This window comes from Meles meles, chromosome 9 (genome assembly GCF_922984935.1).
Source record: "Meles meles chromosome 9, mMelMel3.1 paternal haplotype, whole genome shotgun sequence".
Taxonomy (NCBI): domain Eukaryota; kingdom Metazoa; phylum Chordata; class Mammalia; order Carnivora; family Mustelidae; genus Meles; species Meles meles.
This window is the reverse complement of record NC_060074.1, coordinates 75373258-75388328: the sequence shown is the minus strand read 5'-3', so window position 1 is coordinate 75388328 and position 15071 is coordinate 75373258. Positions and strand designations below refer to the sequence as shown.

The window sequence follows — 15071 nt, the reverse complement described above, 5'->3', positions numbered from 1 at the left end:
TTTGAAGCCACTTTGTATTTCACATTATCTTAATTTCTGATGTCTAGTGTTATTTTTTTTTTTTTAAGATTTTTTTTATTTATTTATTTGACAGAGAGAGAGATCACAAGTAGGCAGAGAGGCAGGCAGAGAGAGAGGAGGAAGCAGGCTCCCCGCGGAGCAGAGAACCCGATGCGGGGCTCGATCCCAGGACCCCGAGATCATGACCTGAGCCGAAGGCAGCGGCCCAATCCACTGAGCCACCCAGGCGCCCCTCTAGTGTTATTAATATGCATAGTATCTATGGTTTTGTATCCTGTAAGACTGTATTGATGTAGATTTGTCAGTACAAACAATTCATCTTGTAAAAACAATGTAATCTTACAGTATCGATAAATGCAGTTCAGTACTCTTAATGTATTTTCCTTAGGATTTTCTTTCTTAATTTTTTTTTTTTTATTTTACTTATTTGACAGAGAGCAATATAGCAAGAGAGGGAACACAAGCAGGGTGAGTGGGACAGGGAGAAGCAGGCTCCTTGCTGAGCAGGGAGCCCGATGTGGGGCTCTGTCCTAGGATCCTGGGATCATGACCTGAGCCCAAGGCAGGAGCTTAATGACTAAGCCACCCAGGCGCCCCTCCTTAGGATTTTCTTAACCTTTTCTCTAGTTTACATTATGGTAAGAATAAAGAATATGACACATACAAGATATAAAACCTGTGTTCATTGACTTTATGTTATCTGTAAAGTTTTTGGTCAACAGTAGTCTGTTAATAAAGTTTTTGGAGAGTCATAACTTATGTGTGGATTTTCTGCTGCCTTGTTCAAGGCCAGCTGTACTGTTTTTTTCTTTTATATTATGTTCAGTTCAGTATATTATTGTTGTTGTTGTTGTTAGCTCAGTGTATTTTTAAATTTCCCTTGAGACTTAAGTAAACCCTGGGTCAGATAAGAAGTGTGTTAGTTTTTAAGTGATTGAAGATTTTGCTTTTATCGTTCCCTTATTGAGATTTTTTCTGTTGTTATAAGAGAAGATACTTTGTATGATTTCAGTTATTTTAAATTTGTTCAGTTTTGCTTTGTGGTCCAACGTGTTTCTTGATATATGGTCTATGTTAGTATATGTTCCATGAGCATTTGGAGAAAAATAAATATTCTTCTTTTTTTTTTTCCGAAGATTTTTTATTTATTTATTTGATAGACAGAGATCACAAATAGGCAGAGAGGCCAGCAGAGAGAGGGGTGAAGCAGGCTGCCTGCTGAGCAGAGAGCCGGATGTGGGGCTTGATGCCAGGACCCTGGAGTCATGACCTGAGTCGAAGGCAGAAGCTTTTACCCACTGAGCCCCCAGGCGCCCTGAAAAATAAATATTCTGATGTTGATTGGTGGAGTGTTCTATAAATGTTGACTAGATTCTGTTGACTGATAGTGTTCTTGAGTTCTGTATCCTTCTGATTTCTGTGTAGTTGGCACCTGCACATTTAGGATTGCTATGTCTTTTTGATGGATTGACCCTTTTGTCATTCTGTAATATACTTATCTGTTTCTGGTAAATTTTTTTGTTTTGAAGTCTACTTTATGTATTAATGTAGTCACTCCTTTCCTTTGGTAATATTGGGTAAACATTAGTTTATGTAACTTATCTTTTTCCATTCTTTTACTTTCAGCTTGCCTCTATAATATTTGAAGTGAATTTTTTTTTAAGATTTTTATTTATTTTAAAGATTTTATTTTATTTTATAAAATATTTTATTATTTTAGATTTTAAAGATTTTATTTATTTTAGACAGAGCATAAGCATGAGTTGGGGAGAGGGATAGAGGGTAAAGCAGACTCTCCACTGAGCAGGGAGCCTGTTGTGGGGCCCAGGACGCAGTGATCAAGATCTGAGCTTAAGGCAGACATTTAACTGACTGAGCCATCCTGGCGCCCCTTGAAGCAAATTTCTTATAGACATCATATAGTTGGGTCATGTTTTTTAATTCACTGTTCTAATATGTCTGAAGGTGTTTAGATTTTATATTTAATGTAGTTGTAGATGTGTTAAGGCTTAAGTGTGCCATTTAATTTTCATTTTCTGTTTCTCTGTTTCTCATTTTTTTTTCCTCTGGATTACTTGAGAATATTTTAGAAACCCATTTTGATTTATATGTTGTGTTTTGGACAAATTTCTTTGTGTATCATTTTTGGTGTTTGCTCTAGGTATCACATTGTAAACATATGACTTACTGCAGTCTATTGTTTTCATCATCTTACCAGTTTGACTTAACTGTAGAAACCTTACCTTCTTTTATGTTCTTTTATTCTTTCCTGTTTATAATTGTCTAAGAATGTTTCCTGTGCATACATTTAGAACCGTATCAGATAGAACTTTTGCTTCAACTGTCAAACATAATTTAGAAAACGCAAGACAAGGAAAGTGTATTTACCTATATTTTTGTTTCCTGATATTGTAAACTCATTATTTTTCTGTGTAGAGGAGTTTTTTGGCCATTAAAGTATGTTCACGGGTGACATTTATTCAGTTTTTCTTTATTTGAGAAGGTCTTGATTTCCCCCTGATTGAATGGTATTTTTGCCGAGTATGGGATTCTGGGTTGACACTCTTTTCTTTTAGCCCTTGAGTAATATTGCGCTATTTCTTTCTTTCTTTTTTTTTTTTTTTTAAAGATTTTATTTATTTATTTTTCAGAGAGAGAGACAGAGAGAGAGAAATCACAAGTAGGCAGAGAGGCAGGCAGAGGCAGAGGGAGAAGCAGGCTCCCTGCCAAGCAAGGAGCCTGATGTGGGACTCGATCCCAGGACGCTGGGATCATGACCTGAGCCGAAGGCAGCGGCTTAACCAACTGAGCCACCCAGGCGTCCCTATTGGGCTACTTCTTTCTGGGTTTCATTGTTTTTGATGAAAAATCACTGTCATTTGACTTGTTTTTCTCTTCTGGGTAAGGTTTTGTTTTTTTCTGGATGGTTTCTTTGTCCTTAGTTTTCAGAAGTTTAATTATGATGTGACTTGGCCAGATTTCTTTGGGCAGTTTTGGGTTTACTAAACTTCTTGAACCTGTAGGTTTATGTCTCTTGCCATATTTCTTTAAGTACTTTTTCAGTTTTTCCTCACCTCCCCCCACCCTCTCCAATGATATAAATGATAGATCTTTTGTTGTCTCATGGCTCCCCGAGGATCTCTTCATTTATTTTTCAGTTAGTTTTCATTCTGTTGTTAATATTGGGTAATGTATATTCTTTCTCTTCTAGTTCAGGGATTATTTCCTCTGTCCCCACTGTTCTGCTTTCAATCCATCTAAAGAGCTTTTTCATTCAGTTACTATACCTTTTAGTTCAAGTTCCCATCTGGGAACTTTTATTTTCTATTTCTTTGCTGAGATTTTGTTTGTTGAGAGGCTAGTTTTTCTTTTGTTTCAAGTATGTTCACAATTGCTCAATGAAATATTTTTATTATGGCTGCTTTAAAACCTTTATCAGATAATTCTAAGAGCTTTCTATATGGGTTTCACTTACATTCAGGGGTGGCAGGTACTGGAGGGTGAGGGCTCATTCTCAGATGAGAGTCTGGGATCCCCTCTTGGCTATCTGTGACACCATCCAGCTTGGGGGTGTAAGAGCACCTCATTACATACTCCTCACTCAGGCTTTGCTGACATGGATAAAAGTGGGGTCACTTTTTTGTGTATTGTTTGGCTAGAATAGCACAGTTATTATCTAGAAGTTTTGTTCTTGCTAGACTGCCCTTTCCTGGTCTTTTGGCTAAGGAGAGCAAGCTTTTGTTGGGGTCTTTCTAATTTTGATCTGTTGGTGTTTGCAGGTGGTCAGCATCTTAACTCCAGGTGTGAGATACATGAAGACAAAAGAAAACCCAGGGAATTCACCACTGACTTGTTCCTTGGGTCCTGAGGTCTCTAGCTGGTCTGCCTTCCTCTTTCCACCTTTCCCAGACTGCTTAGGTTTGTTCTATGTGTGAGGGTGTTCAGTTTTACCTAATGAGAGGAATGAGAAAAGTATTCCATCTTGTCAGAAGTGGAACACCCTGTCATTCATTTTTAGTTAGTGCAAGTAGGACAGACTAATGAGTCTGTCATTCTGAGACTTCTCAGTCTGTACACAGTCTTAGCTTTTCTTCCCATATCTGACTATTCCTGTTTGACTCCATTACACTGAACTTCTGCCTCTGTTCTGTACAGATTCTACACTTGTACTGTCTTTATAACATGGCCTTGATCAATTTATTCTTCTGCCTGAGATGCCTCAGTTCTTCCTTTCAAGGTATTTCTTATCACCCTGTAACTTGCAGGCTATTAAGTATTTGATTGCATCTTATCAGCTGTTCTGGAGAATTTGAACCTCGAATTACTGTAAAATATTGAAATAACATATTTGTATTATAGCAGCCCCATATTCCTTCTAAAATAATAATCGTAGTTTTAATTATTGAAATTTCTGCATCATCAGCAAATGATAGTGGAGGACCTCATTTTTGTTGAGTAATGGACTTAAAGTGTTGTCATACTGCTAGATTAATTTAAAGACTTAAATTATTTGAATGGCAGTTCTTTAAGAATAAAATGTTGTTTGTGCTAAATGATATCTTAATATTTTATTCAGTTAATAATTATGGAGTCCTAATGGTTTTGAATTCTAATTGAACATTATAGTCAACTGGGGATCTTTGAAACAGTTCTCATGCCCAGGTTCAAACCCTAGAGATTCTGTTTCAGTTGACCTGGAGTGGATATTTTTTAAAAGTTCCCCAAGTGATTCTCATATATAGCCAGATTGAGAACCACAGATCTAGAATGATACTATCAAAAAATACAAGTGAATATCAGTGGTTACAGTTACTTTTAAGGTTCTATTCCAAAATGCTTCTAGTTGTGCAGTTTTGAACTTTGTCTTTCATTGTTTTTACCATAGCAGACTTTTAAAAATTGTCCATTCTACAAATGACACCTGTGTGAGTGTAGTATAAAACATTGCATGAAATATGATCTGATTTGCAAAGAGAAGGCATTTAATGAAAAAAAGTATTTCTTTAGATAACTTAAAATTACTAAAAAATTATTGGTTTTTTTTTTGCAAGATGGTTGTAGGGACACTGCAGATAATGTAGCATTCTTTTATATAATCTAACTTTGAGTATTTATTTTTTGTCAAGCACTGAGATACATAGTAAAAATATAGTGACTTAACTAGTTGTAAAAAAAAGGAGTGTGCGGGGCGCCTGGGTGGCTCAGTGGGCTAAGCCGCTGCCTTCGGCTCGGGTCATGATCCCAGGGTCCTGGGATTGAGCCCCACATCGGGCTCTCTGCTCCGTGGGGAGCCTGCTTCCTCCTCTCTCTCTCTGCCTGCCTCTCTGCCTAGTTGTGATTTCTCTCTGTCAAATAAATAAAATAAAATAAATAAAAAAGGAATGTGCTACTAGAGCAATCAGACATTGGCAGTGATTAGTAAATGTGGCACTCTTAAATGTCTTATGATAAAATTGGTAGACATGTATCATCTAAGTACTGTATTTAACTTTAGAGGTAGACAGGACTTTAAGTTTCAATAATAAAAGCAGTTAGGGCTAAGGAAAAAAAACACAAGTTAGAGGAGGAAGAAAGAAAAGAGGTCAGTTAGTAGAGAACACCAGAGAAAAAAATAGGATCAAAGACAAGAATTCAATTAACTTTTATGACAACAAAGCCTTTCCTCTGAGGAAGAAGAAATTAGGTACTCTAGTTTGTTCTTTATTTTTGGGACACTTACTTGGTTTGCTTTGTTATATATGACCTTTATAAGCAAGATACACAAAAAATTATAAGAGGACACTGACTTTGTTCTATAGTTAGTAATTTGCTAATTTCTGGTTTAATATGGAAACTGGCATGACTGTGAGGGAACTATTTCAAAAGAGTTGTAGTTTATATTAAGAAAATTTTAATGCATTGTGAGAATGTTATTAGATTATTGTCAATTGTTAGATTTTTTGCTTTTCTAAATACAGTGTATGCTATAGATATAATGTTTATTTAATGTATATTATGGAATATAAAAGTTTTGAAGGAATTTAATTCATGATCATCAGTCTTTTTTTAAAAGATTTTATTTATTTATTTGGCAGACAGATCACAAGTAGGCAGAGAGGCAGGCATGGGGGCGGGGGAAGCAGGCTCCCTGCTGAGCAGAGAGCCCAGTGTGGGGCTCTATCCCAGGACCCTGAGATCATGACCCGAGCCTCAAGCAGAGGCCTAACCCACTGAGCCACCCAGGTGCCCCAGACTTTTTTTTTTTAAGGTGTTATTTACTTATTGGAGAGAGAAAACATGTGCACATGAGCAGGAGTAGAAGCAGAGAGAGGTATAAGCATAGTGCATGCTCAATGTGGAGCCTGATGTGGGACTCGATCCCACTACCTTGAAATCATGATCTGAGTTGGAAATCAAGAGTTGGATGCTCAACTCATTGAGCCACCTAGGCACTGCATGAACATAGGACTCTTGAGGGAAGGTCAAGAGAAGGCATTTGTTTTCAGTATGCAAGCAGTTTCCTGTGGGTGTATTAGTGTCATTATACTTACAGAATCATTTCAAAATTTGTTGCCAGAGTTGTATCTCTGTCCTTCTAATAAAAGGTACCAATGCCCGTGGACTCTTTGTCTTTGGTGAACAGTTGTAGAGGAGGTTCTACAGACATTGAGGGGAGATTTTCAAGTACCCTTTATTGCTACTGAAAGGTCTAAAGGCCTGCTTTGGCACACATGTCTGATTATTAGTGCTTATTCTGGAAATAATCGCCTTCCTTATTCCTAAAGAAAATTAAACTATATCTTTATGAAAATTACCACTTAAAATGTCTTCCAACTAATTCAGCCATTTCTCTTTCTTTTTAAAAAAAGATTTAATTTATTTATTTGACAGAGAGAGAGATCACAAGTAGGCAGAGAGGCAGGTGGGGGTGGGGGAAGCTGGCCCCCTGCTGAGCAGAGACCCCCCCCCAGTTGGGGGGCTCGATCCCAGGACTCTGAGATCATGACCTGAGCCAAAGGCAGAGGCTTACCCCACTTAGCCACCCATGCACTTCCCCCCCTTTTAAAAAATTATTTATTGAGTTCCTTTTATGCTCCACACACTGTGCTTGTCATTTGTAGGGAAAGGATAGACGTCAAAGTAAAGTAAAATTGGCCTAGTCTCTGAACTTCTGGAACGTATACTGTTAATAACAGATGCTAAAGTTTGTACTTGGAAATATAGGCTGTGATAGAAACATGTAGGAAGGGCCAGGTAAGCTAAGGTCAGATCATGCCTGGTCCTCAAAATGCTAAGACAGAGTGACCATTAGAAAAACCAGAAGGTTTTTATCAAGACCAGAAGGAGATATCAAGGATGTCAACAACAGTGCTAATTTTTATAGTTATGATTTTGCATATTTGTATGTGACAGCACTTTTTTCATGGAAGCTTTAACATGGATTATTATGTCATTAATAGTTTGAGCATCTCTCTCTGAAAATTAGAAAGCAGTTTCATTTATCCCTATAACGTGTGTATCATGAAGTAGTGCAAGTGTAATGATTGTAGTATTTTTCTTTAAACTTCTTTGTGATAGATTATATAATCAGTTTAGTTTTAGATAGAGAAAGTAAGATTAAGAAGTTTTTAGATTTTTATAGGATTGAATTTAAATCAGGAGTTAACTTCTTTTAAAGTACTTTAGCCAAAACAGTGATTCTTGTACTAATTATTAGGAAGTAAAATTCCTTTTGTTTCCTATTATTTCATTTACATAAATTTACTTTAGTTTCATTTCATGATTTAAAGGCCTATGAAAGGGGCTCCTGAGTGGCTCAGTGGGATAAAGCCTCTTCCTTCGCCTTGGGTCATGATTCCAGGGCCCTGGGATTGAGCCCCACATTGGGCTCTCTGCTCAGCGGGGTTATACGGTTTTGGCTGGAATACTACAGAAGTGTATCTGTATATCTTATCTGGAGGCCCATGCTATTGTTTTTCCAGTACTGGTGATGTAAAATTCTTACCACATGGATATGGTGGTGTCCTCCATGTTTCCCCACTGTAAACTTACTTTTTTTTTTTTTTTTCCCTTTGTAACTAATAAGTATCTTTAGGGGAGATGCCTTGAGAATCTCAAAATACTTGATTTTTTTTTTTCCCATTTTATTTATTTTTTCAGCGTAACAGTATTCATTCTTTTTGCACAACACCCAGTGCTCCATGCAAAACGTGCCCTCCCCATTACCCACCACCTGTTCCCCCAACCTCCCACCCTTGACCCTTCAAAACCCTCAGGTTGCCCCAACCTCCCACCCCTGACCCTTCAAAATCCTCAGGTTGTTTTTCAGAGTCCATAGTCTCTTATGGTTCGCCTCCCCTCCCCAATGTCCATAGCCCGCTCCCCCTCTCCCAATCCCGCCTCCCCCCAGGAACCCCCAGTTTGTTTTGTGAGATTAAGAGTCATTTATGGTTTGTCTCCCTCCCAATCCCATCTTGTTTCATTTATTCTTCTCCTATCCCCCTACCCCCCCATGTTGCTTCTCCATGTCCTCATATCAGGGAGATCATATGATAGTTGTCTTTCTCCGATTGACTTATTTCACTAAGCATGATACCCTCTAGTTCCATCCACGTCATCGCAAATGGCAAGATTTCATTTCTTTTGATGGCTGCATAGTATTCCATTGTGTATATATACCACATCTTCTTTATCCATTCATCTGTTGATGGACAAAATACTTGATTTTTCATAACTTTTTTACCTATGTGTTTTACCATATAATAATTCTTACCTGAATTATTCTGTGTTCTTCTGACATGTGCCTATAAATCTTTGAGTAATATTCTAATAACAAGATTTTCCAGAGTCAATTTACATATTCTCCACTGGTCTTAGAATATGCCATTTTTTTCAAGGAGTCCTGATTTTTTTTAATGGTAATAGTAGTTAGAAATCATGATCCAGGCACCTATGCTCATTGCTACTGAGATGTTATTGATTTTAGACCCTTGTATTAGGGTTCTCCAGAGAAACAGAGCCAGTAGGACATATGCATAAAGAGATTTATCATTAGAAATTGGCTCGTGTGACTATGGAGGCTTCAGGCCTAGTTTGCTGGTAGGATGGCAGGCTCTGGAGACCAAGGGAGAAGAATGATCCAGTTCAAAAGCCATCAGGCAGGAAGAGTTGATGTTGCAGATTAAGTCTGAAGGCACTCTATTAGGGACTTCTCTCCTGTTAGGGAAGGGTCAGTCTATTTGTTTTATTTAGGCCTTCAACTGATTGGATGAAGTTCACACACAACACAGAGGGCAATCTGCTTTACGACTAAAGTGTTACTATCACCAGAAAGACCCTTGCAGAAATATTCAGAATAATATTTAATCAAATATCTGGGCACTCTGTGGTCTAGTCAGATTGGCAGATAAAATTAGTCATCAGAACCCTCTCAGTGGACAGAGCTAAGGAACATGTACACAAACTCACACACACACCTCTATATCTAAATGTTTTAAAAACTGTGATTACAGGGACGCATGGGTGGCTCAGTTGGTTAAGCGGCTGCCTTCGGCTCAGGTCATGATCCCAGCGTCCTGGGATTGAGTCCCATATCGGGCTCCTTGCTCAGCAGGGAGCCTACTTCTCCCTCTGCCTCTGCCTGCCTCTCTGCCTATTTGTGATCTCTCTCTCTCTAACAAATAAATAAATAAAATCTTTAAAAAAAAAAACAAACTGTAAAAAAAACAAACAAACAAACAAAAAAAAACAAACAAACTGTGATTACATATTAAGGTTTTGTATTCCAGCTATTATTATGGGGTGCATTGTAGGCTCCCTTCCTGCTTCCATACTTGTAACTCCATTTGACAGTGAGAAATCCGACTCTCATTTCTTATTTTTTTCCAATCCTGGAAAACACAGAAAGTAATTCAGAATTGCTACTCCGTAATGTAAAAACCAAACAAACTCATTTACTGGTGTTCAGTATTTACAGTTTTGTTTTGTTTACAGCCTGAGGGTAGATAGTAAAAATACAGTATTCAGAAGTTACTTGGGTTAGTTTTTCCCCCTCTTTTCCACATTTAGTGTAGTATGTTTATCATTTGAAATGCTAGTAGAGACATTTTTTTCTTTTTGATTTCATTTTGGGTATTATTTTTTCTCTCATTTTTGTTGATCTTGTTATTTTTTTTGAGTATGTGAAATATTAGCATGCTTTCAAAAGTCAGAACTACATGAATCAGCTCTTCTCCTTTTCCAGTCTCCTATGTTTGGTACACAATCTCCCCTGTTTTCTGTAGGCAACTACTCTAGTTTCTCATTTATCCTTTGTTTCTCTGCACACAATGAACAGATAAATATATATATTCTTTTTTCTCTTTATTACCTAAAAAGTAACGCACGGTAGACACTTCTTTGTGTTACTTTTTTCACTTAACAGTCTACTAGATACGCTTGTTAATTCATAGAGATCTTCATTCCTTTTTAGAGCTGCATAGTACTCAAATTGTGTACTCTATTATACTCCATTACAGCTGGACGTGCAGGTTATTTGCAATTGTATTTTCCAACTCTGTATGTACTGTAGTGAATAATCTTGTGTAACATGTATTTTTTTTGTATTTTTATATTTTTGAAAGCATATCTTCCCCCTTATCTATATATTTCTTATTTTGAATATTTGTGCTTTCTCTTTTCTTCCCTGAATTAACCTTGTGTATTTTCTTAATTTAAAAATTCCCCAGGATTTCAATTTATGAATTAGATGTACTTTTTTTTTCCTAATTCTCTACCTCATTAATTCCTTTTTTATCATTTCCATCCTTGTGTTTTCCTCTGATTTACTGTGTTCATTTTCAATGAGGAACTTACTATTTTTACTATTAATATAAATGTTCACAGTTCCAGATTTTCCTCTTTTCAGTGCATTAGATATATCATTTTTATATTAGTTTTTGAAACTCTAATTTTTGTTTTACTCAAGAATTGCTTGGTAGTAGAAGGTTCTAAATTTTTGAAGTAGAATACCGTGATTGTTTCTGATTTTGTTAGTAGTGTCAGTTTTATTAGAATTGTAATCAGTGTTTATATCATGAATTATACTGTTGCTTTCTCTAAGACCTACAATATGACCACTTTTTTTTTTTTTTTTTTTTTTTTTTTTTGGTGGTCAGTATTTATGTCCTCCTTGGAAGGAGTTAGAGTTTTTATTATCAGGCTGTAAAATTTGATATACACCTATAAGAGGTAAATATGTATGTTATATAAGTTTATATTCTCAGTAATTCTTATATTCTAAGTTAATTCCTGTGTGTGTGTTGGTCTTATGTATTATTAAAGTTGTTTTCTGTATCTTTGTGTGCCTGTAGTTTCTGCTTTGTAAAGGAAGTAGTTTTTTGATGCATACATATTCTTACTTGTTATGCATCGTCATTGGATATTGTGGCTTTTTTTTTTAATATTTTATTTATTTGACAGAGAGAAATCACAACTAGGCAGAGAGGCAGGCAGAGAGAGAGGAGGAAGCAGGCTCCCTGCGGAGCAGAGAGCCCGATGTGGGGCTCGATCCCAGGACTCTGGGATCATGACCTGAGCCGAAGGCAGAGGCTTTAACCTACTGAGCCACCCAGGTGCCCGGATATTGTGGCTTTTAACAGAGTTTCTCTGTCATATTTATTGCTTTTTGGCTCGAATTCCTTAGTATTAAGATCACTGTTCTGGTTTCTTATTGTTTCTATTTGTTTGATATGCCTTTGCCTATCCTTTTATTTTTTAGTCTTTCTGATTTGCTTTGTTTTAAGTTATCAGTTACCTCTTTATATAGCAATTAGTGAGATCTTTTTTTATGAGTCATATTAAAAATCATTTTCTTTTAATGACTTGAATATGATCTCAATTGTCAAATTATTTTATGTTATAAAAACTTTATGTTATGTTTTTCTTTGTTTATGATGTGCTTTCATTTAAAGAAATTCTTTGGATATAATGGTTTTTTGTTGTTGTTGTTGGTACAGAAGCTACTTAAGTATTTTGATTATTTCCTTGTTTTTTTTCTGCTATTCTTTGTTAGGTTTTTTTTTTTTTAAGATTTTATTTATTTATTTGACAGACAGAGATCTCAAGTAGGTAGAGAGGCAGGCAGAGAGAGAGGAGGAAGCAGGCTCCCTGCTGAGCAGAGAGCCCTATGCGGGGCTCGATCCCAGGACCCTGGGATCATGACCTGAGCTGAAGGCAGAGGATTTAACCCACTGAGCCACCCAGGTGCCCCTCTTTGTTAGTTTTTAATGATATGTTTTAATGGTATGTTAGTTTTTTTTTTTTTTTTAAGATTTTATTTATTTGACAGAAATCACAAGTAGGCAGAGAGGCAGGCAGAGAGAGAGGAGGAAGCAGGCTCCCTGCTGAGCAGAGAGCCCTATGCGGGGCTCGATCCCAGGACCCCGAGACCATGACCCGGCAGAGGCTTAATCCACTGAGCCACCCAGACGCCCCTGAAGTGTATATTGTTTATGAGAACCCTTTGCTAGCCTTAATTTTCCTAGACTTCACACTCAATGTGGTGGATCCAGTGCTCAGTGTGGAGCCCAATGTGGGGCTTGAACTCACAACCCTGAGATAAGACTGGAGCTCAGATCAAGAGTCAGATGCTTAATCAACTGAACCACACCTGGGCCCCTGCCAGTCTTAATTTTCTTGTTGTTTTAAGTTATTTCATCTCTTTGCTTGGAATACCTGGTCTTACTTATTTTTCCTTTTTTTTTTTTTTTTAAGATTTATTTATTTAGAGCATGCACACTTATGAGAGCAAGAATGGGGGTAGGGGCAGAGGGAGAGAAGTAGAGAGAATCTCATGCAGGCTCCATGCTTAGTGCAGAGTCTGATATGGGGCTCTGTTTCAGGACCTTGAGATTATGACCTGAGCCAAAATCAAGACTTTTGGTTGCTAAACTGACTGAGCCACTCATGTGCCCCTTCCTTTCTTTTTTAATTTTAAAGTCTAATAGTCTTACTGGAATTTGTCTTAGAGTTTATTGTAGCAGTTCAGTTTTCCCTGCCATCTAGTGGGTCTTTTGTTTCTGAAGTTTTTTTGATTTAAATATTTTAAATATTAGTTCTATTCCAGTGTTTTGTTTTTCTTTAGGGGCTTCAGTTACACATAATTATATCTTCTTTGTCTCTCTTCCATATCAAAAACTTTCTGTTTTTATTTTATTAATCTCATTTTCATTCTCTTCTTTCTTTTACTGTTTTCTTCAGTGTGTTTTATTAAACTCTTACTTGAATTTATTGTGAAGCACCGTATAATTTTGTCTTCAGTCCTGATGTGATTTTCTTTTTCTTTTTTTAAGGTTTTATTTATTTGAGAGAGGGGGGAGAGAGAAAGAGAGAGAGAGAAAGAAAGCATGTGCACATGAGCAGGGGGTGAGGTAGAGGGAGAAGCACACTCCCTACTAAATAGGGAACCTGATGTCGGGCTCCATCTCAGGACACTGGGATCATGCCTGAGCTGAAGGTAGATGCTTAATTGATTAAGCCACCCAGGCACCCCTTTTTCTTTTATTTCTTAACTGAATTTAGTCATCTCTTTTTTTTTTTTATATCTTTTTGCTTTTGTCATTTTTAGGTTTTCACAAATTTTTGGTTCAGAGTGTTTTTTCATATTTCAAATGTCCATTTAAAGAGATATAATTCAGTTTGGGATGTTTATTAAAGTTTCTGCTTCATTGTTGTTTGGGGGGTACTTTTCATCAGCTTAATTTTTCTGATTTCATTTTTTATAATAGTTTTATAGAGATTAAGATTGCTTATTCCTGTGCATTTCTGTGAGCAAGGCTGATGTTTTGGGGGGGGGTTCTTATAAAAAGAATACTAAATCAAGAGTACCCTCTCTGTCACTGTAGCAAAATATTCTTTGTTAGACATCTTTATTTCTTCTTGTAGGAGAAAGATTGAGTCTCTCAGTTTGCCTCAGTGGTAGATTCATGGTAGATTGCTGGGAGGTGTAAGAATCAGTAGTGGGAAAGGGTTCTGGAAGGGTGATAGGTGTGGTCCCTTTAATTTTAAGCGTTGAAGCTGGTATAATGAGCTTAAGTTAAAAGGGAGATTTAAAGAGACAATTCTGGCATATCACCCACCCGACACAGAACTGCAGCTGGGCCTTCCTGAGGTACTGAAATCCAGGGTGAGATGTAAAGCAATTTGTCACAGCTAATAAGGGACAGAGTCAGGATTTGACCCCTTGTCAGTATGACTTTCGTTTTAATCATGACCCCCTGCTGCCTCTGCTTGTTTTCAGGAGTTCCATAAACAGTATTGAAGTCATTAAAAATGAGAAGTGCTGCTTTGTGCCTCCTACCTAAGTGGTATGCTTTGTACTAGAAGCACTGGTCACATCAAGAAGGCCCTTTTAAACTTCAGTCATTTTTTTAAACAGTCGCCATTGCTTCTCCTTAAAAATATTTTGATTTGTTTAATTGCTGTTGTCACAATCTCACATCTAGAGTATAATATTGGGTGATGGCAGAAATTACATTGCCTCGATTATTAGAAATATTTGCTAGTGAAGGGGCGCCTGGGTGACTTAGTTGGTTAAAAAGTGTCCGACTTTTGGTTTCAGCTCAGGCTGTGGGATTGAGCCCCACGTAGGGCTCTGCACTCATTGTGGAGACTGAGATTCTTTGCTCTCTGCTCTTCCCGCCTGCTTGTGCATTCTCTCTTTCTCTCTAAATAAATGAAATCTTAAAAGGAAACAAAGAAAGGAAGGAAGGAAGGAACTTTTTTTTTTTTGCTAGCAAAAACTTCTTTTTGACTGTCTAGAGGAATCCCAGAGTTTCCACTATGTTTCTTTTGTGAATTTTACAGATCAGGTAATCTGCCCAGTGAGATGTGGGTGCTAGAATTGGGAGCCATCTAAGTATTGCAAGAAAGAAATAGGAGCTGGGAAGTATTTATAGATACTAAAGTGAGAAAATGAGTTAGTTGGAGGAGGGGATGATGGTGAATATTACAGTAAAATTGAGGATATAATTCAGAAAATGGTAAAATATTCATGTTATATTTAGTGATTTTTTTTCCCCCAAGTGTTGCAA

General features: G+C 37.1%; 1 protein-coding gene across 2 annotated transcripts in view; it reads left to right on the top strand.

Annotated features, from left to right (window-relative positions):
* The window catches only part of SESTD1 (SEC14 and spectrin domain containing 1), a 152592-nt gene that overhangs the window by 18359 nt on the left and 119162 nt on the right, over positions 1-15071 (top strand). The window contains exon 1 of one of the 2 annotated variants that reach the window (XM_046018919.1): positions 4237-4258. The exons of the other annotated variant lie outside the window; for it this stretch is intronic. The gene's annotated coding sequence lies outside the window, so the exon portion shown is untranslated. Of the gene's footprint in view, positions 1-4236; positions 4259-15071 lie in introns of those variants that run through there. 2 annotated transcript variants of the gene reach the window in all.